Below are 21,667 nucleotides of genomic sequence, written 5' to 3' on the forward strand. Positions count from 1 at the left end.
GGACTCCCTTTCTAAGGCTACCTGCTGTCTCCTTATTCTCAGCTGAGCTTCTTGAAATCTCATCTGATTCTCTCTCTTCACCTGGGGGAGTCCCTCATATGAAAAGAGACAGAAGTCCCTATAGAGACACTAGCATTTTTAGACTCCTCAGAAGGATATCTAGGCCTTCTTGGTATACCTTCCCGTGGGGACAAAGAAAGGACCCAATGGGCCTCCATCTCCACCTCCAGCAGGAGCTGCACTATCCAGGTCAAGGTCATTGTCACCTTCCTGGTCAGCATCAGAGTCTGATTCCTGTGGGATTGGACCACTGGACTCTTCCTCATCTGCTGCTCCCAGCCCACTGCCTACCCTTTCAGGCTCTGAAGCCTTTCAAATATCATCTAGCAATAATACCTCCTTGAGGATTTGGATGTTGGCACTTTTGCCGGTCTTCAGTTTCTTCATAGTACACAGAGCCCTTAACTCTAAGAAAGGGAATGTGTCATACTTGGATGCCTGTACCTTACTGACATCTTTCAGGGACCCACTGGTTCCTGACACTGAAGACATTACTATTGAGGTGTGGTGTATGCAACTACATACTCTAGTAGTTACCTACTTAACTCTCATGAGTTGTAAAAAGGGTGTGCTAAGCCCTTGACACATAACTCTAAGTTTAGTAGAATTTACTGTATTTACTCATGTATTATATGTACCTCTGGTACCTTTAGTGGATTTCAAATAATCAATAACTTGAGATTATCTGGTAAAACAATTGCAAGCTGGAATCCCACACGCTGCACACCAATGTGAGAACTTGGCCTGCCATAGTGGGCACTTTGCACCAGAGCAAATGACCCTTATTGATAGAAGGTTAAAGACAGCCTTAATAGACAGCTATTCTAGTGGTAGCTGTGGAGAGCAGCCTCCAGGCTAAGTCTTGAAGGAATGTAAAGCAGCTTGTTTTACCAGTCAATAATCTCGTGAATGAAAAAATGAAAGGAGAATCATACTAGGTATATATAAAATATATGTATGTATTTATTCTAAACACATCTCACTAGTTTCTTTATGAGGCTAGAGGCAAAAGTACATAAGGAAAACTTAATAGCCCACAGTAAATTGGCACAATATATGTTAAGCCCTAGGTGCATACCAAACCATATATTATGTACATGATTTACATTAAATACAAGACCTAGATCCTTCAGAACCGCAGGGGCCACCAGGAAGCACCCATGGTAGTGACACAGGGGACCCACGGGGGACGCATGTAGTGTGTGACCACAACCGCGAGTCACCATTAACTTCACTGGGGAAAGTAACGGTTGGAATTTTAGAGATAAAGGACACTTAGAGGAAGACTTGGGGCAAACCGCTTTAGAACTAGGAGGTTCTAGAGTCAAAACCCAAGGGAGCACTGGAGTACTCGAGTTACCTCACCCAGGGAAGCCGGGTGCATAGGTGCCTTTTCGTGTTGGGTTTTGTCGTCGTTTTCAATGGCGATCTGCTGCATAGTACTGCTGACGTCCAATTGGAAAGTGTCTGGAGGGATCCAAGCCTGGAACCGAGATGTGAAGAACCTGAAGCAGAGGGGACACAGTCTGGGTCATTTGCCAGTGACCAGGAGGGTGATAGGCAGATGCCCACTGATGTCGGGTGATTTCAGGTGAAGAAGGTGAAACTTCACTCTTCAGCCACGAGGTCCTAGAGATGTTGATGACAACCAGGAGCTGGATAAGAGCTGTTCCACAAAGGATGTTGAGTGCTGCGGTGTCGGTGCCCGGATTGGACCCAAAAAACCTTGGCAACAGCAACCCACACAGAAAGCAGAGATAGGCTTCGGTGCAGACCAGCAAGGTCTGGGTGACTCACCACTTGGTAGGGAGTCATTGCATATCTGCCTTCGTGGGGACCCACCAGTCAACAGACCAGGGATCGCGAAGGAGCCTCAAGCAGAAATGCAAGAAGTGGGATCACGGATCACTCGTGGAGTGTAGGCCCAAAATCTTCGGTGCAGATGATGCTCAGGGCTTGGGCTACAAGTATCCCAAAGTATAACTTCAGGAAATATCGGAAAGTTAATGCACTTAGCAAATGTGCACGGTGTCAGGAGTTCTGATTGCACGTCATTCGTGAGGGCTACGGGTCTCAGCCTTGCTGGGGACTCCTTGACCCCAAGGGAGATTCTTCCATCCTCTAATCGTTAGTAGAGCATCAAAGTTCCAGGATTTAGTTTCAGAGTTTCGTCCAGGTGTAATCTAAAGTCATGTAGCCAGGGATCCAATACTCATACTAAGAAAAGGGATTGGATATACTCTGGGGACCCACCTACGGGACGGTCTGGGAAGAGGGGTAGCTACACCCATTTCCTTTGTCCAGTTTCGTACCAGAGCAGGGGCTTAGTGCCCCTGCAACTGGTTTGAACTGGACTATGCACAGGGACACCAAATGTGCCCCCAGTGCAGACATCAAAGCACTCTCAGAGTGCACCCACTGAGCCCCAATACACTAAAGCCTGTCTGGAAGGTGTATATACCTCCCTGTGACAGCAAACCTATTGTCCAGGCCTCCCCTGCTGGAGTTTTGGTCAGCAGCAGGAGGCCAGACTCATGTCTGCAGCATCCATTTTGTGATGCTGGGGCTTGTTTAAACTAATACCGGGCAGACCTGTGTGTACATGTCTCTCCCTCTAGAAGGGCGGAATTCTACCCCCACTGCCAGGACTGGTGGGGAGGTGGATTCCGAAGTGTTTGACACCAAACACAACATGTTTCTATACAGCCATTCCAAAGTTAGCATTTACCGCAAGGATATAACGCACTTACGAGTATATGGTCTGGCTGCATCACAGAACAGCCTCAGAGAATAGATTCCGAAAGCTGCAGAGAGGTCCTGCTCATGCATGGGCACCCTCTCAGACAAAACCAAGCACTCTGTCTACAGGATTGTCAAGGCCTGCCATAGGAGTGACTATGATTTAAAGGTAGATATAAGTTACCTATATCTTAGTAAGGGGTGCATGCACCACCTTACCCAGGCTTCAGTAGCAGACATGTGGTGTCATTTTGGAAGGCTTCCCAGGGGTGGCATAATACGTGCGGCAGCCCCTGGTAGTCCTCTGGGTTGCCTATGCCCTTAGTACCTAAGGTACCATATACTAGGTACTCACAAGGGTACCCCAGTAACCAAACTGAAGTGTACTTAAAGTACATGAAATCAATTTAGAGAGGAAGCAGCTAGGCTGGAGTTCTGGATAGCAGGGCCCCAGCCAGTCTAAGGTAAAAAAACAGTGAAACACCAGCAAAAAGGGTGGGGGAGGTAAACCATAGTGAGAAGATCCTACTCTCCTACAAAGGTTGATAGATGGACTGCATGGGTAGTGCTCAGGGGATTGTAGCAGTGCATAAGTTAGTGACTGGGTCTTTGTATGAGTGAATGTGTAGTGACAGGATGATGAGAGTGCTGCAAAGAGATTGTATGGTGAATTTATAAGTGCTTGGATTTTGGCAGAGTGATTGAATAAGTACATGGGTACTGATTGGATGGTGAGAGTACTTCAAGGAGAGAGCATGGTGAATTTGAAAGTGCTTTGATTTTGGCAGAGTGATTGGATAAGTACATGATGCTGAGGAGTGCATAGGCATTGACAGGGTGATGGCAGTCCTACATGGGTAGTGCTCAGGGGAATGTAGCAGTGCATGTGTTAGTGTCTGGGTCATTGCATGTGTACATGGGTACTGACTGGATGATTAGAGCACTGCAAGGAGAGTGCATGCTGAATTTATAAGTGCTTGAGTTTTGGCGGAGTGATTGGATAAGTACATGGTTGTGACTGGGTGATTGGAGGAGTGCATGGGTAGTGACCAGGAGATGGCTGGACTGCATGAGTAGTGCTCATGGGATTTTAGCAGTGCATAGGTTAGTGCCTGGGTCATTGCATGACTACATGGGTACTGACTGGAAGATTAGAGAATGGCAAGGAGACTGCATGGTGAGTGACTGGATGATTAGAGTGCTGCAAGTACAGTGCATGGTGATTGTATAACTGCTTGGGTTTTGGCGGCGTGATTGGATAAGTACATGATGCTGGATGGCTGATTGGATTATTGCATGGGTAGTGACAGAAGGATTGCTGAGTGCATGGGTACTACCTGGGTAATTGGAGGAGTGAATCAGTATTGTGTAGGTAGTTAGAGGTCTGCATGGGTAGTGCACAGAGGATTGTAGCAGTGCATGTGTTAGTGCCTGGGTCATCGCATGAGTACATGGGTACTGACTGAGTGATTAGAGTACTGCAAGGAGAGAGCATGGTGAATGTATGAGTGCTTGGATTTTGACAGAGTGATTGGAAAAGTATATGGTGGTGAATGGGTGGTGGATGGACTGCATTGGTAGTGCTCAGGGGATTGCAGCAGTGCATGTGTTAGTGCCTGGGTCATTCCATGACTACATGGGTACTGACTGGAAGATTAGAGAACGGCAAGGAGAGTGCATGGTGAATTTATAAGTGCTTGGGTTTTGGCGGAGTGATTGGATAAGTACATGGTGCTCGCTGAATGATTGGGGAGTGCATGGGTAGTGACAGGGTGATGGCTAGACGCATGGGTAGTGCTTAACTTACCAAAATCACCTCTTTGGACTAGCCACTGCAATGTCTTATTTATCGATATCCCTATCCAATTAATGCATCACCCTATTGAGTTATCACATTAACCACAGTTGGCAATGTACTACATGACCTTCATTGTAAACATCTCAAATAAACAAATAAAATATGTATTCTTATGTTTGTAGTGAGTGACATCATATTTCAACCCTATTCATCCATCCTCAATATGCAAAGTCTTACTCACTACAGGCATCTATTGTACAGCTTACAAGCAAGCAGGCTTAACATAGGTATGTGTGTAGTTCTTGATCAATATTGAGACCATACGGTTCCACACTGTCCATATCCAAAAGGAATCTATTTTCTAATTGTCTCAAATTCCATTCTCTATCACTTCCTCTTACATTTTTGGGCCCCTGTGCTAAAACACAATATCCTAGCTTGGAATCCTCTTGTAGATACTTGGAATAGTATCTACAAATATGCCTTGCACCTGGCTAGCTGAAATCTAAATTTGTAATCGCTCTCGAATGTTGTAAGATTCTTTTATGTATAGGCAATGCCAAACTGCCAATATATGTCTTTGACAGGGGCTTGTTAATTGATAGAGCACATGTATGCTTCTGCAGGTCAAACTACCCTTAACCTTGATGTTTTTGTTAACTGATATTCTTGCTGCAATTATAATAACTCCATGCTCACATGCTTTACATTGATTGCATTTCATAAACCTCTCCATTTGGGAAATCCCTGCCATATCCCTCTCACCACTTTTTATATAATTTCTCATTAAGTGATCTTGCATAGAGTGAGTGCCTCTATAACAAATAAAAGGTCTCCTAGGAATATTATGGCCAATAACTGGGTCCCTTATAATAATATGTCAGTGTTTGTTAGGGGCAGCCATCACTCTCACATGTTTCAGGCATAAGTGGTGATAAACCTAAGTCCCTTCTTCCTTTCTTTCCTCTTTGTAGCAGTAAAAAATGCTGATTCCTTTCTGTACTGCCTTGATCTTTTGGAAGCTGTATTCATAATATTTCCACAGTACCCTCTTGTCATGAATCTAGTTATCATTTGCCTTTCTATTTCACCATATTCCTCATTTGTACTGAAAACCTTTCTAGCTCTGTAGAATTCCCTGAAGGGTATACTGTTAACAAGTAGTGCCAGGTGGAAGCTATGAGCATGTCACATGTTGTTGCCTACTGTGGGCTTTCTGTACAGTATTGTCACCAATTTCTGTGCATCTACCTTTAATAATACATCAATAAATTCCATCTCTCTCTGAATTATCTTACTTGTGTAAGCCAAATTCAAAAATTTTTGTTTATTTCCTCCGCAATGAGGACTGCCTCAACCTTACATCCTCCCCATGTGACAAATAAGTCATATATGAGGTGTACCCACAGTATATTGTGATGTGTGCATTTTTCCATTATGTCACCTCTAATTACAATATTTCAGAGCGGCGGTATTTATAGTTAGGGTCACCAGAGATAGAGGGTTTTTTTTTGCCTCTTAATAACTTTGCTCCCGTTTGGCGAATGTCCTCAAAACTTTGCAGACCTTTTTCATTTGTTTTATTATCAGAGAACTGAAAGGCTTGCGGTGTTTGGCCATGGGGTGCAACGAAAAGCAGGCTTGACTCCAATGCATTTTACATAGACCAATGTATTTTGTGTTGTGTGAAAATGGGCAGTTGGATTTTGCTGCAAATTTGCAGCATTAGATATTATAGTGCACAGATGATTATTTCGGGTACCGCAAGTAAGTGCAGTATGTATCTTTTAAGTTATAACGTTTTTCAACTTAGTGTTATCTTGTAGCACAATCCTACTAAAGGTAGCAAGGAAGCCAACAAAATAAACTAGACTGCATATGTACATTTTCAGATTTACTAGATGAACAACTAAAATACCCCATTATGTTCACATACTAATGGAAACCTATAAACAAATACACAACAAAATACATCTCAATCTACATGGGATTTCTTTGCATGCTCTCTAGCCCAGAAAAAAATGTGCCCAAGCTAAACAGAAACCATCTATCTTATGCACCCCTCTGCAAAAAAATGAACTATTGCCCTAGCAGTGAGTCACACACACTACTATTTGGAGGACATGATAATTAGCCACCAGGAAAAAAATGATAATCTACATTTTTATAACAATAAAATGGATTGCCTTTCACTTACTTTGGCCTTCATACGTAGCACAATCATAGTGAAAGAAGCAAGGAAGCCCTAAGAATAAACTAGACTGCATATTTAAGTTTCAAATATACTACATGAACAACTGAAAGACCCGTTATGGCCACATGCTAATGGAAACCTATGAACAAATACATAACACAAAATTTAACTGCTCAAAACAAGCCAAACAAAACCCATCTTCATTATGTACTCCTGTGCACCAAATGGAAAAGTGGCCAAGCAGTAAAATACACAAACTATTAGACTTAGAATCCCCCCCTAACAGTGCAATGGTCCATCTGGTGCATAACAAACAGGGGGACTGTCTTGAAAACTTTCTCGCTAGATGGAACCTATACGAATCCAGTTGTGGGGGGGGGGTCAGGGCCCCTACTTTCAAGGGCTCCGACAATGGCTCTATCATTGATTACATTTTTATTTCTGCATGTTTTTTATCTAAGGTTTTAATGTATAGAACTGTGGTATCCGCCTTTAGCGACCATAACCCAGTTTCTTTGGACCTAGTAGAGAGCGAATTTTTAGGACGTAACCATGGTCCATTTCATAAAGATGGATCACTAAAAGTTAAGGACCAAAGACGTAGACTGAAATGGGACAGTATAATCCCAGAACCCTTCATTCAAGAAATTTTGTTAGAGGCAGAGGAAGAGGTGGGAGTGTGTCTATCGAGTGAAGCTAACGATGGGGAAGTGATCCTTGCATTTAGCAGTATATGTAGGAAGATAAACGGTAGGCTTTCTGTGATCAGTAAACCCAAAATGAAACCTCTTAAAAGATGGTTTGATCACAGTTGCTCCCTAGCACATTCTGCACTGCTTAATGCTCTTAAAACCGATCCAAAAGATCGTGACCTCATCAGGACCAGCAGGGCTTTATATAAAAAAGCCATTGCAGATAGGAAGAAACAGCTTAAAGATGAAGCCTGGGAACAACTCACAGATCCAGCCATAATAAAAAACAGTGGTGAGTTCTGGAGGATTGTTAACCAACCCCTACTTACAGGCGAGGATAACTCTGCCCTAGAAACCAATATCCCAGATGAGGACTGGATTAAACACTTCAGAGACATATACTCAGACCATCTGCATGTCGAGAATTGTGCACAGGAAGTGTCTACTATTATACCAGGAAATCACTTGCTCTTTGAAGTTGAGGAAGTTTTAGCTGCTATTGATTGCACTTTGACCAAAAAGGCACCGGGACCAGATGGCGTTCCTGCTGATGCCTTTAAATGCTTCCCTAACTTCTGGTCAAGACTGCTTTGCAGGGTTTTCAATGCCTTAAACCGTGACAACATTCCTGAGTCATGGAAAACATCAACAATTATTCCTGTTTTTAAAAAAGGAAACAGGCAGGACCCCGCATGCTACAGGCCCATTTCACTGATAGACTCCTCAGTCAAGATTCTAGGGAGAGTCTTATTAGCGAAATTGAATGAATGGGCCTCAGAGAATAATATCTTGAGCAATGTGCAATATGGGTTTAGACCCAAGAGAAGTACCCTGGACCAGTGTCTCAACCTTCATCTACTGATTGAGAAATATACCAGAGCCAAGGATGGGTCCATGTACCTAGGGTTCATGGACATTTCCTCTGCATTTGATATGGTTAATAGATCTAAGCTCTGGGGCAAACTAGTTGACATGGGTCTGGATAGATCCATAGTCAATTTACTGGCTGACCTCCACTCTGGCCTTTCTGCCAAAATTAGAGTTTCCACAAACGGAAGGTGCACTGACGTGTTTGCATCTGAAAGGGGAGTCCGACAGGGATGCATATTGGCACCACTACTGTTCACGCTATATGTGAACGCTCTAGAGCCCGCCCTAAGGGGCGTCACAAGCGACATCCCACGTGCAGGGGAACAGGGCATACCAGTTCTTCTGTACGCGGATGACGCGGTTCTACTTGCTCGAACAGGGGTGGGGCTTCAACGACTTTTGGACGCCTTTGAATCCTTCATGGGCTCCTTAGACCTGAAAATAAATGCGAAAAAATCTCAGGTTATGCTCATGGGCCGGGCCTCGAGGAAATCTTTCCACAAAACCTTTTTCTGTGGTCAGGAAATGCTTGTTCGCGTCACCTCTTTTCCCTACCTGGGGATCACCTTTGATGAGAAAGGTAGTTGGGGTCCCCACGTAAAAAGCAGAGTAGCCGCGCTGGCCAGAACTTCCGCTGCCCTCCATGGATTTTCTAAAAAACTGGGGGGTAGGCCAATTGCAGCTATCAGTAAAATATATAGAGCTAAATGCATCTCAGTTGCATCATATGGTGGCTCATTGTGGGGTTATAAGGGAGTTGATCCCATTCAGACAGCGGAAAACACATTTTTTAGATCTGTTTTGGGTGTCCCGCAGTCAACCCCGTCCTATACCGTCCATCTGGAATTAGGGGAAGGCTACATAGCTGATCTGATTAAAATAGCACCCTTAATCGCTTGGCTTAAGATGTGGCTTAATACTGAAATTCCCCTAAATCATACTATAATGAGGGACTGTTTGACTTTAGACAATGTACATAGGATTGGGTGGTTGATGTATATTAAGGATAGCTTTTCTAGGATGGGGAGGCCCGAACTATACTCTGTCATTGACTCTATAACATCCAAAGACGTCGTTTACACCAAGGTGGCTATGAAGGAGCTCCTTTTATTGGAGAGGGAAGAAACCGAGCTGAAGAAACCCTGTGTCAGGGCCAGTCTTTTACTGGCTATACCTATTGGTCCTGACAACTACCTCAACGTGGTGACCCATCCCTACCACAGGTTCATTTTAACCCGTTTTCGACTTAATTTGATTCATTTTAACTTGGGTTTTTTTCCTGTGTGGAGCACCCCTGAAAAGGCTCCGCCCTGTCTTGTGACCATTTTTCTGAGCAAAGTACAATGCATTTTATAATGTTCTGCAGCTATTATAACGATGCTCGGAAGTCGTTTCTTGTACCCATACTCAAGGAAGCAGGATTTATCTTAGTCAGACCTGCTCTTATTTACTTACAAATGTTACAAACCCCCAGGATCATGTTTTATGTGGCAAGCTTCCTGGTGAGAGCTATAAGAAGCAGGAACATCAGACTTAAAAATGTGCCTACCTCCTTTTGTAGCCCAGTCACGCATATCAACTAGTCTGGCTGCTGGTAATTTTTCGGTCAAGAATCTTAGATTATATTGTAACAGGGCTTGTAGTTACCTTACTTTGATATCCATGTGGGGACACACCCAGGAAATCTTGCACCTTTTTCTGCACTTTAGCACCTTGCACTTTTGTACCTTGTAACTTGTACTAATATTTTATCTATGAAATATAATATGGTGTACAATGATTTTAACTAAAATGTTTTTTAAATGTTTTTTTAACTGTTTTTTAACTGTTTTTATTCATGGTTTTTGTTGTTTGTGATTTCATGCCATTGTCTTTGTATGATATTAAGTTATCGCAATAAAGAATTTTGACTGACACAAACTATTATATGGGAGACATGATGAATCGTCATTAGGAAAAAAAAATCTTATTTTTAATAACAATGATTGCCTTTCATTTACTATGGGCTTTATCTGCAGCAGAATACTACTAAAGGTAGCAAGGAGGCCCCATAAACAAACTAGACTGCATATGTGAAGTTTCAGAATTAATACAAAAACAACTAAAAGACACATTTATGGCCTAATATTTATGAAAACCAATAAACAAAATACATAACCTATAGAATAGATAAAGAGGAAGAAATCACATTAAATCTGAATGCCACTATGTACTTATACTTAGTATTCCCAAAGATAGGAATTCCTTGGATATTAGCGGCCTAATTTTGTTGCACTTGTTTGACGAATCACCACAGAATTTTCCAGCCCTATAGCATTTTCTACAGTTTAAGATGCTGTAAATGTTTATGGTGATTCATTTTTGGGATGCAAAGATAAAAGGGGCCAAAACACTTTTTTCCATCAATGCATTTTCCATTGACTATTGTATTTGATGTAGCACAAAAACAGCTCACTAGAATTATACATTATGGTGCAGAGATTATGCTTTTTGAGTACTGTAATTAATTAGGATAGGTATTTTCTATGAGGCATTTAAACTTAGTGATATCTATCACATCAGTACTTTTGCGGAATTTCACAGTTGTTTGCGGTACATGGACATAATCTTATTTAAAAATATAGAAAAAATATATGAATACATTTCCCTACCTATTTCCACTTTAATATTATGTAGGGAATAAAGTGATAATAGGTAGGGACCTACTACTTACCTAGATATAAGGCACTAACATTGAACACAACCAAAGACTAGTAAAAACAACATGGCTGCTTTTTCATTTTAGAAAAGCAGCCATTAGTTATTTATATACTGGCTTGTCACCGCCATTTACTTCTGTATACTGCAAAGTATATCGGCCCAAACTATAACTAAGGCCTAACTGTATTATTGGATTTTGGTACCCTTGCACCACTTATGGTGTTGCATGGGCAATGCAATACTTTATTCAGATCTACCAACGAGTGCAAGGCCATCATGCAAGGCCCTGCGTTGATTGGTAAATTTGGAGAAACGTGATGCAGCGCACTTCGCGGTCTTGCATTACTCTGCACGCCGTAGCCCACATTGTTGCTAAGTTTCACCTACATTTGTAGCCACTCCACTATACGCTATTCCACTGTATGCAACTCCACTCTACGCCACTCTACTCTACACTATTACACTGTACACAACACCACAGTATGCCACTCCAGTCTACTTTACTCTACTGTATGCAACTCTACTGGACGCTACTCCATTATACGCTATTCCACTCTATGCCATTTTGCTGTACAATGTTCCATTCTCCTTTATTCCACTGTATGCCACTGCACTCCACGCTACTCCATTCTACACCACTCCAGTGTATTGCACTCCAGTCTACACCACTGCATTATATGCCACTCCACTATAAGCACTCTACTATATTTTAGTACACTCTACGACACTCCACTGTACATCCCTTGGCTCTGCACCACTTCACTCTACACTATTAGACTTTACACAACTCCACTTTGCTCTATTACACTGTTTGCAACTCCACTCTACGCCTCTTCAGGTTACGCCACTCCAATGGCCTCCACTCCTCTATACGCTACTCCAATATATATGGAATTTTACTCTATGCCATTCCACTGTATGCCACTCCACTTATGCTATTCCACTCTCTGCATACTGCATTCTATCCCACTACCATCTATGCTATTCTTTTCAGCGCAACTCCACCATATGCTATTACGATCTACCCCATTCCAGTGTGCACCACTCCAGGCTAGAGCACTTGACTGTACACCACTGCACTGTACGCTTCTGCACTATATGCTATTCTAGTCTATGCCACTTTACTGTACAACACTCCACTCTACACTATTCCTCTTTATGCCACTCCACTCTATGCTACTCCAGTGTACACCACTGCACCCTTAGTCCCTTCATTCTATGCTAGTCAATTAGATGTCACTCCAATCTACTGTATATGCTATTGCACTCTTACCGACTCCACTGTACTTCACTCTATGCTATTCCACTGTACTCCACTCCATTCTACACTATTACACGGTAAGCAACTTCAATCTTTGCCCCTCTACTCTATGGTATTTCACCCTACCATACTCCACTGTACAGCACTCCACTGTGTGCTATTACACTGTACCCTATCCCAGAATCCACCACTCCAGTCTAAGGCTCTAAGCCACTTCACTGTAGGCTACTCCACTCTACGCTACTAAACTATACGCTATTAAACTTTACGCCACTACACTGTATATTACTAAACTAAATGCTATTACATTTTACACCACTCCACTGTACGGCACTCCAGTCTGCGCTGCTCCACTCTATGCTATTCAACTTTATGCCACTTCACTAAATGCTACTCCACTCTACAACACTTCAGTGTACTCTCCTCCACTCTATATAACTCCACTCTGCAAAACTCTACTACTCTCCATGCCACTGTAAAAGACTCTAATCTGCTCTTTCCCCATACAGTCCACTGTACAAATTTTCACTTGAGTCTATGTCCGTACACTCTATTGTACAACACTCTACTCCACTCTACAACAATTTCAAACACTGTACAACAAGGCACTCCACTCTACTCTATAAGATGATACTCCAATTTATAATAGCTTCCTCGATTCTACACTATGCTACTTCAATGTATGCGACTCCACAATATGCTAATCCACTCTGTGCTATTCCACTCTATGCCTATTCTCTACACCATTCCAAGCCGGGCTGAAGATGGCTGGAATGCCAGAAACCGGTCCTCGAAAGCTTGTTTCCGGTCCAGGGAAGACATGGCTTGGCAGTTCGGGCTGCACTGTTTACACGAGGCACAGGGTCAGACTGATTTGCATATAGCCATGTCTGAACTGGGGTGGCAAAGTGGGCTAAAGAACGGTGATGGATTAAACCCAGATCTTTTGACTGGGTGTGAGTGTTTGATTGATTCAGATGCTCCGCCCATCACCACCCCCTTTTGTACCACTCTATTCCACTAGTCCACAGTACCCCACTCCACTTTATGCCACTCAATGCCATTGTACTCTATAACACTGTATGCCAATCCAATGCACCAGACTCTACAACACTCTACTGTACACAACTTCACTATACAAACATTAACTAGACCATTTGCCACCTTACTCTACTGTAGTGTACATTATTTTTCAATACTGTACGACACTCCACTATACTCTATTGTACAACACAGTACCATTGGCTTTATCTGAGCTTTGTGGCATTTATTTTGTCAACTGATGTTGTATGATTTATTGCTATGAAATGTAATGATTTATTATGATGTTTTTTATCAATATATACTGTTTTGAATTGTGTACTTTTATGGTCCGAATGAGCCGTAATAAAGTTGATTGAAGCGACACTTTACTCAACTGTATGCTACGCCACTCCACTCTACTGAACTCCACACCACTATAGTTTGCGACATGCCACTCCACTCTATGACACTTTATTCAACTCTACACTACTCCTCTGCAGTGTACTCTGCTATACTCCATTCTACTGCATTTTATCCCACTCTGCGCCACTGTACTATACTTCGCTCTACGCCACTCCACTGTGCAACACCCTACTCCACTGTATGTAACTCCACTCTACAAAACTGTACTACACTCTATGCTACTATTCCACTCTTTGTCCACTCTACACCACTGTACTACACTGTATTACAGTCAACAACATGTCACTCAACTTCTCTCTGCGATGCACCACTCCATTATATGGCACAGCACTCCACTCTATGACACTCTCCTCCCCTATACTCTACGGCACTCCACTTGATGATACTCACTCTATGACACTCTACTTCACCCACTCCACTCCATGACAGTCTACGACACCCTACTCTACTGTTCAACATGCCATTCCCCTGTATAACTCATTGCTCCAATCCACTAAGTGATGCACCATGCCACTACACTATATATCATATTAAAACACTGTACAATACTGTACTACACTCATAACATATACATCATTAGCCAGAGTGTTAGAGAACCGTTATGGCCAAAATAAGGTTCAGGATGCATGTAAAAGAACATGACATAAGTCTCACTACTTTAAAGACGATTACATCACAGTTCATTAATGGTCCACAACCCAGCTTCCTGGTCCGAAGCCTGTCTAAGGCCATGCTGTAAAACACTGCATAAATACATAAATACATACAAATGTTCCACAAATGAGTTTCACCTAACTTAGACATATGATACAGCTGGTTTGCAGGCTGTGGTGTTTCCAATGTCCAGTTAGATTAACCTCTCTGTATCAAGCAGGGCAGCCTTCGAAAGAACCTTCTGTAACAGCAAAACAACTTTCTGTGAATAAACCTGAATATTGCTTAATATTTTATTGGCATTGTGTAGGTTTTTATATGTTGGGTTACTGAATCCCAGACATCTAGCTGTGACACAAGTATATGAGCAGGAATAATAAATGTGGCAATAATTGAGGTGGCCTTTGTTACTCTTAACATATGAAAAGACTTTTCCACACAACAATTTAGGAAATGAACCCAAACCTGTACTGGTTAGTGGGCATGAGAAATTGGATTATTGGTTGACTGTGGTGTGAGCCCCGGTTAGGCAACTGCCACAATCCCTAGCAGAGTGAACCACAAAAGGTCACTAAATTAAGATGTGCTTAACCCTAGGTAGCTTATTTATTTATTTATTTATTTATTTATTTATTTATGAGCTTATAAAGTGCACGTATGCCCAATGGTGTCCTGGCACTACGTACTGACTCCAGAGCTGAACAGGGAGTTAATCCATGAATAGCCAGGTCTTGAGCCCCTTCGGTATGGGAGAAGCTCCGATGTGTTTCTAATATACCCAGGCAGTCTATTCAAATCTTTTAACGCACAGACGAGGAAGCTGCATCCTCCCCATCTGTCCTTTTTTGCCTGTGGAACCACCACCAGTTTGCTCTCAGCTGATCAAGCACTCTGCCCGGCACATACCTTTTTATCCCACTGCTCAAAAACTCTGGGCCTATGCCCTTCAATGCTTTAAAGACTGTACATAAAGCTTTGAACTGAGCACGCCTAGGTACTGGCAGCCAGTGCAATTGTCTGAGCCCCTCACGTACTGACACAAATCTGGGAATACCAAGCAGCAGTCTAGCCACCGCGTTTTGAACCAACTGGAGTCTGTTTTTTTCAGATTGAGATACAGACTATTGCAGTAATCCAAACGCGACAGTGTGAGGGCAGTGACAGCTGCCCTAAAACCCTCCACTGGTAGGAAGCATTTAATTTTCTAATTAATCCTAAGGATATGAAAACAGGATGATACTACTCCACTAACATGATCCCCATAATCCAGGTTGTGATCAATGATCAATAATTACACCCAGGTTTCTGGCCTTCCCAGTAGGAATAGAAGGATTTCCCAATGCCTCTGGTTACATATCCGGGGTCCGGATGTTGGGGTTGTTTCCAAACAGAATAACCTTGGTCTTCCCGACGTTCAATTTAAGACACATAGAGGCCATCCAATCTGCCACACTCTTCAAACAGTCATAACACCTTGCTTTCATATCCACTTGCGACCCCCGTTGTACTGATAACACACTTTGGGTATCATCTGCATAAGATGTAAGATGCAGACCGAAAGGCCTTATCAAGTCCACCAGCGGGCTGACATAAATATTAAAGAGCGTGGGGCTCAAAGAGGACCCCTGCGGTATGCCACAGGGAAAGACAAAAGGTCTAGATCTATTCACCCCCAGGTCAACTGTCTGACTTCTGACAGTCAAAAAGGACTTAAGGAGACTCCAAGCTGGGCCCTCAAGTCCTGCCTCCGCCAACCGGTCCATCAATACTCCATGATGGACCGTGTCGAAATCTGTCGACAGATCCAACAGAATCAGCACAGCAGCCCCTCCCTGATCTACCGCCGCTCTCACCTCTTCCGTGGCCTTGATAAGGGCAAGTTCCGTTCTGTGACCTGCACGGAACCCAAATTGTGTCGAGTCTAGAGCATTGGTCTTCTGAAGGAACGAGCTGAGTTGTTGATTGATGGCCTTCTCTAACAATTTTGCCGGAAAAGGAAGGCGGATATGGGTCTATAATTGTTGGGTCCTTAGCATCCAGACTGTTTTTTTTTAAAAGCGGAAGTATAGATGCAGATTTCTACTTCCTGGGGTATTCACTCAAATCCATGATCTTATTCAGCATGGGAGTGAGAATGGAAGCAATGACCTCGGGGCAGGTTTTAAGAACTACGGGCGGACAAGGATAATTAGGGGACCCAGATCGAACCACCCGCACTAGGTTTAAAACCTCTGAGTATTGTAGAGGATTGAACCGCTCTAACCTATCCTGGTTAATCCCCAATCTATTACCAGTACTGGCTGCCGCAGCCACCGCCTTTCCTTGGATTTCGGAAAAGGAGGAAAAAATCCCTTCACCCTTGTTCCTAAAAGATAAATCTAAGGACTCACATAAAGTTGCACTGCCCTGCGTGCATGGCTTGGTTGGAGTGGTCAGTCTGGTAATGGTCTTGAAGAGTTCTCTAGAAGAGGAGCTGACCCTATCAATTTGCTCAGAAAAATAGGCCTTTTTCGCCTCCACAGTCAGTTGTTTATAAATCAATCAGACTTTCAGGCTTAGCACAAAAAGCACTAAGGCTTAACTTAAAGGCAATGATTAAAGTAATTATGCAGCATTCAAACCATATTAAAGTGAAAGCAAAATAAGAGAAAAATCCTAAACTAATTTATAGACATTTCAATTTCAAGACATTTCAATAAATGACTTGCCACCAAAAATAACAAAAATACAATCAGTAGAGATGTAGTTCTGAGGCCTGCAATGGATTTCTCAACTCCTCTCTCACAACCATCCTCTTTCCTTTTCGGATCTCCAGTCTTGATTTTCTCTACCTTCCAGTTCTTGTTCAGAATATAATTTACTACTTCCCATTCTTACTCAATACCTTCAGTCCCTACCAAATTCTAATGACATCCCTATCCTCCATCAATCTATATCCTCTGCATTAGATTCCTCTCCTCCCGCATAATTTCTTTATAAATCTTTTCATCTCTCCCTAGACAGATCCAAGACTAAGACTGAACTAGCCTGGGAACAAGACCTTTCACGAGAATGGCCGGTCCCATTTTGGGATAAGATTTGGTCTAAAATCCATGAAACCTCTAGAGCTGCTAATAACACCCAAACCCTTTATTTAATTTATAATCGAATTTTCTTTACCCCATTAACTTTTTCAACTTTCTCCTCAGACATTCCCTCTACTTGCTGGTCATGTCCTTGTCCCTCTGCAGATTTGAAACATATGTTATTTGATTGTCCTCCCATACTCCAATTTTGGAAACTGGTTGGCTCCAAATCCAAAAGACTTACTCACATTTTTCAAGGTTCTCTCTCTCCTACTTTTCCCCAATCCCATCAACACTACATGCTCATAGATCTTTTGATAGCTATTGCTTTTCACCTTATTACCTCTAATTGGAAACAAGCTACTAACGTTACATTTCGTGCTTGGTGGAACGCGGTTTGCTTTCATCATTGACTTGATACTAATTCTGTTTCCCCCATCTCCCTAGCAATTAAAAGGGATCTCCTTTGGCTTCCTTTGGTAAATTATTTTTCCTCATCTGCTCCCTCAGTCACTACCTCCAATGCTAGATCTGTTGAGGTACGAAAACCACCTTGATTCTCCCATTGCCTTTTCTTAATATCTCTTATTAAACGTTCTATATTATTGTTTTGAACATATTGCATACTTTTTCAATATTGCTATGCTTACGTTGCTTTCTCTATGTACACAATTTTGATTGCAATTCTTATATATTCATATATACTGTGTAATATCATAATTTTCTTTATTACTGTATAATCTGATGGCTTATTATTTTATCTGTTTTTCATTTTATGTTCTGTTCTTTTGTTCTTTAATAAACTCAAACTTAAAAAAAAAAGAAATGTAGTTATGAATTTTTTACGTTTTTAGTAAAAAGTAACGCCTAAAAGATCAAGTCGCCAACTGCGGACATATAGTTGCACAAGACCAGGTCAAAGTTAAAAAATATTGCTGACCGCAAAGGAGAGTGGTTCAGAAACAAGGTGGATTGGGCACTGTCAGCGCTCACCTTCAGGATTAAGTAATTTTCTGAGAAAAACTTTCTGAGAAGGTACAGTTCAGAGTGCAGGAGGAATGGTTGTCAGAGGATATCTTTGGGTCGAAGCCACGGAGAAGATTTCTACTTTCAAACCTAGGAGCTCATTAGGATGACGGGCGGACTTTGTCCGCCCACCATCCTGTCATGGAAAGGAACCTTCCATCATAAGGGTGGGGGTCCCGTGGGGGGAATTAGGATGCACCCACCACAGTGGCGGGCGCATCCTGTATTTTTACCATTGAGGCCGGCGGTGCTGAAAGCACCGCCCGCCGCAATGGTAAAAATACATGTTGTGCATTTCAAAGCACAACGTGACAGGCACATTGTACTATGAAATGCAGGGGGGTACCATAGGTACCCCATGTGCACACACCACTCCCCCAAGCCCCTGGGGGCCCGCAAAGGGCCCCAGAGCAGACTCTGCATGCCTTTCCGTGGCAGCATTGCCGCCACAGAAAGGCATTCACAAATGCCCATTGTAATATGGCTGGTGGTGTCTGATAGACACCCCCACCATATAAACCCTTTTCCGAAAAGCGGCAGACGGTCTTTCTGTCCGCCGTGGACCCCCCAGCCATGCTAATGTGGCGGGGGTCATTCTGGCACGGATGGCAGGCGGATCGCCCCCGCCAGGCCGGCGGTGGCTACCACTGGCCTGGTGAGGGCGATCCGCCCGCCATCCTAATGGGTCGCTTAGTTTCTAAAATCCAGGCTGAAAATCTTCAGGGGGACGAGGTAGAGGACTGTAACCAAAGACAGTTCCACAAGACCAGATACCCCTTTAGCGAAAGACCGCTGTAAAGGATTTGCTGTTGTGCAGAAGAAGAAAGCGGGAGAAGCCATTAGGTCAATATGACCAGCGACGCACCTCGAGCAGATAGGAAAAACCAGGTGGGTCCCAGTCTCCTCATGGTTCTCAGAGCAGTTTATATTCACATGTTTTAATTACCAACTTTTAGATTTTGCTAACTGGTGACTTTCAGCACCCTTTCCAAGGGCCCAGGACTGGTGGGGCACCACTGGGAGGGTCAGGATTCACTCATGGTGGGTACAGGTGTAAGAAACCTTTTGAGATCCTGAGGCTTAGATCAGGAGGCGAGCAGACTAGCCCTTTGGAGTCAATTTGGTGGCCTGGGTTCAAGTTGCAAGTGCAGTCCTTCTTCCCCAGACAAGAGGGCAGCAGGACAGAAAGGCAGCAATTCAGCAAGGCGGTAGCAGGTATGCAGTTCAGCAGAGTTGCAATCCTTTCAGCAGCACTGCCGTCCTTCTTCCAGGTAGAGTATTCACAGGCCCAGAAGTATACCTGAAGAGCTGGTATTCGAGGTCACCTTTTAATACCCTGGTACCCTCCTTCGAGCAGGTGGGAGAAGAATCTAGACACTGGCTTTGAAGTGCATGGAATCCCCAGACTTCCCAACCCTGGCTGCAAGTTGGCTGCAGTGACTATTGTCTATTGGGTGTAATATTCTACTTCTGAGAATGTACTTCAGCTTTAATGCATGAGGTTCTTGTCATCACCAGGCAAAGACTAATTGGTGATACAAAAAACTATTTGAAAAGTAAACTTACCACACTAAAAGCCACACATCCCACATGATAAACAAATGGTAACATGAATTTAAATGCCGTATAAGTCTTTTATCAGGTGTTATTTTAAAATAAAATCATTTTTGTTCAACAAAAGACCATAAACATTCAAAAGAGAACCTTTTATTTTGGAACTAGGATCCAAAATGTATTATAGAGTGTTTACATACCGATTTAGATGATTCTTCAAGTTCCTCTACTGTTTATAATAATGCTTCACATTGTTCACATGGGTAACTACCTGCCTAAGATGTCCACACTAGTCTTCATTGTTACTAGAACATAGAGTATATCTTGAGCTCAAGTCCCAAGTAAAAAGTTCATAGAGTCAAATTGATCTTCATGAATTTCTTCTTTATTCCAATGATTAGTGTGCTTCGTCAGAGAAACAGAATTAGCTGCCACTAGCCAACACGTGTTTCGTCCTGTGTTCAATCAACCACGGACTACCTCAGGGCAATTCATCATATATTCTCATGTCCATACGTAGTCGAAATAGTGAGTATCCGATCTCGAATAGTATTCTAAAAGACTAATGCAGATCTTGTATCTTCTTCCAACCGTGCTTCAAAAGGTTAATTCAAAGTCACCATGCCAATAATATTCTAAGCGTGTCTCTCGTACTGGTAATCCAAATGGGTTGGCGTCTCGCATTCGGCTTTCAGATTTTGGTCTTGTTAATTTGTTAATTTCTGTAACGCCATTCTTGGTTTTTTAGCGTTTCATAAAAAAGAAGTAAAAAAAAAATTTAGAAGGACACACATAATCACTTAGCACCTGGAAAATGAGTCATTGCAATGTTTAATCACAAGTGTAGTACAATTACTTAAGAACTATACACTCAGAATAGTTTGCCACCATTACTAGAGGTAATTTAAAATTGACTACAGTTGGTTATTTCCTCGAACTCGAGTCTTCAGAAAACCCCAGACTTCCAGGCCAAAAGGAAGGGGTGAAGCACGTGTTGACTACATCAGCCTTAAAAGCTCTCAAACTCTATAATAAGGATCGTACTGAAGGATACCAGAATTATATTGGAAACATAAGTCTATCAAACCAGAATATATCACTAACGAAGTATTTGGAATCATGTTGTCTGTATCTGAAGACAAAATATACACCCTGGATAACTGAGATCATTGGCAATGGACATTAAAATATTTTCCCACCAAAGTTTTGCCGATTTTTTTTCATATCTTTCAACTTTTGCATTACATGCTACTCTATACTCATCAAGAAACATACACCCTATGCAGTAAAACAATTTTGGCAAACGAGAGGCGTTGTAGGCCCTACCTTTAAGCAGTGTAAAATTCTCCCCACTACTGATAGCAGGCTGAGTACTGGCAAGCAGGCCTAGAGTTGCTTATGCCTATCAAAGACTTAAGATATTTCTATAGCACAGATCTGGTTGAGCAAAGTACCCTGCAGACATCTGCACTAGAAGAGCACAATGCACAGGTCCCTGGTTTACAATGTGGGTGTGGGCATGCTGAGGGAGCTGGATACGTTGTGATGTTTAAAAAGCCCATGCAAAGTTATGGAAGGTGAAGTGACATCTCTGACCTTTCAATGAAT

The 21,667-nt window shown here is 42.6% G+C and overlaps 2 protein-coding genes across 2 annotated transcripts in view; one reads left to right on the plus strand and one right to left on the minus strand.

The window, feature by feature from the left end:
- Positions 1-21,667, minus strand: part of LOC147709532 (fucolectin-like) — a 1,051,872-nt gene that overhangs the window by 447,079 nt on the left and 583,126 nt on the right. The window lies entirely within an intron of this gene.
- The window catches only part of LOC147709535 (fucolectin-like), a 237,364-nt gene that overhangs the window by 36,181 nt on the left and 179,516 nt on the right, over positions 1-21,667 (plus strand). The gene's annotated exons all lie outside the window — the stretch shown is intronic.

This window comes from Lissotriton vulgaris, chromosome 6 (genome assembly GCF_964263255.1).
Source record: "Lissotriton vulgaris chromosome 6, aLisVul1.2, whole genome shotgun sequence".
In the NCBI taxonomy this organism is placed as follows: domain Eukaryota; kingdom Metazoa; phylum Chordata; class Amphibia; order Caudata; family Salamandridae; genus Lissotriton; species Lissotriton vulgaris.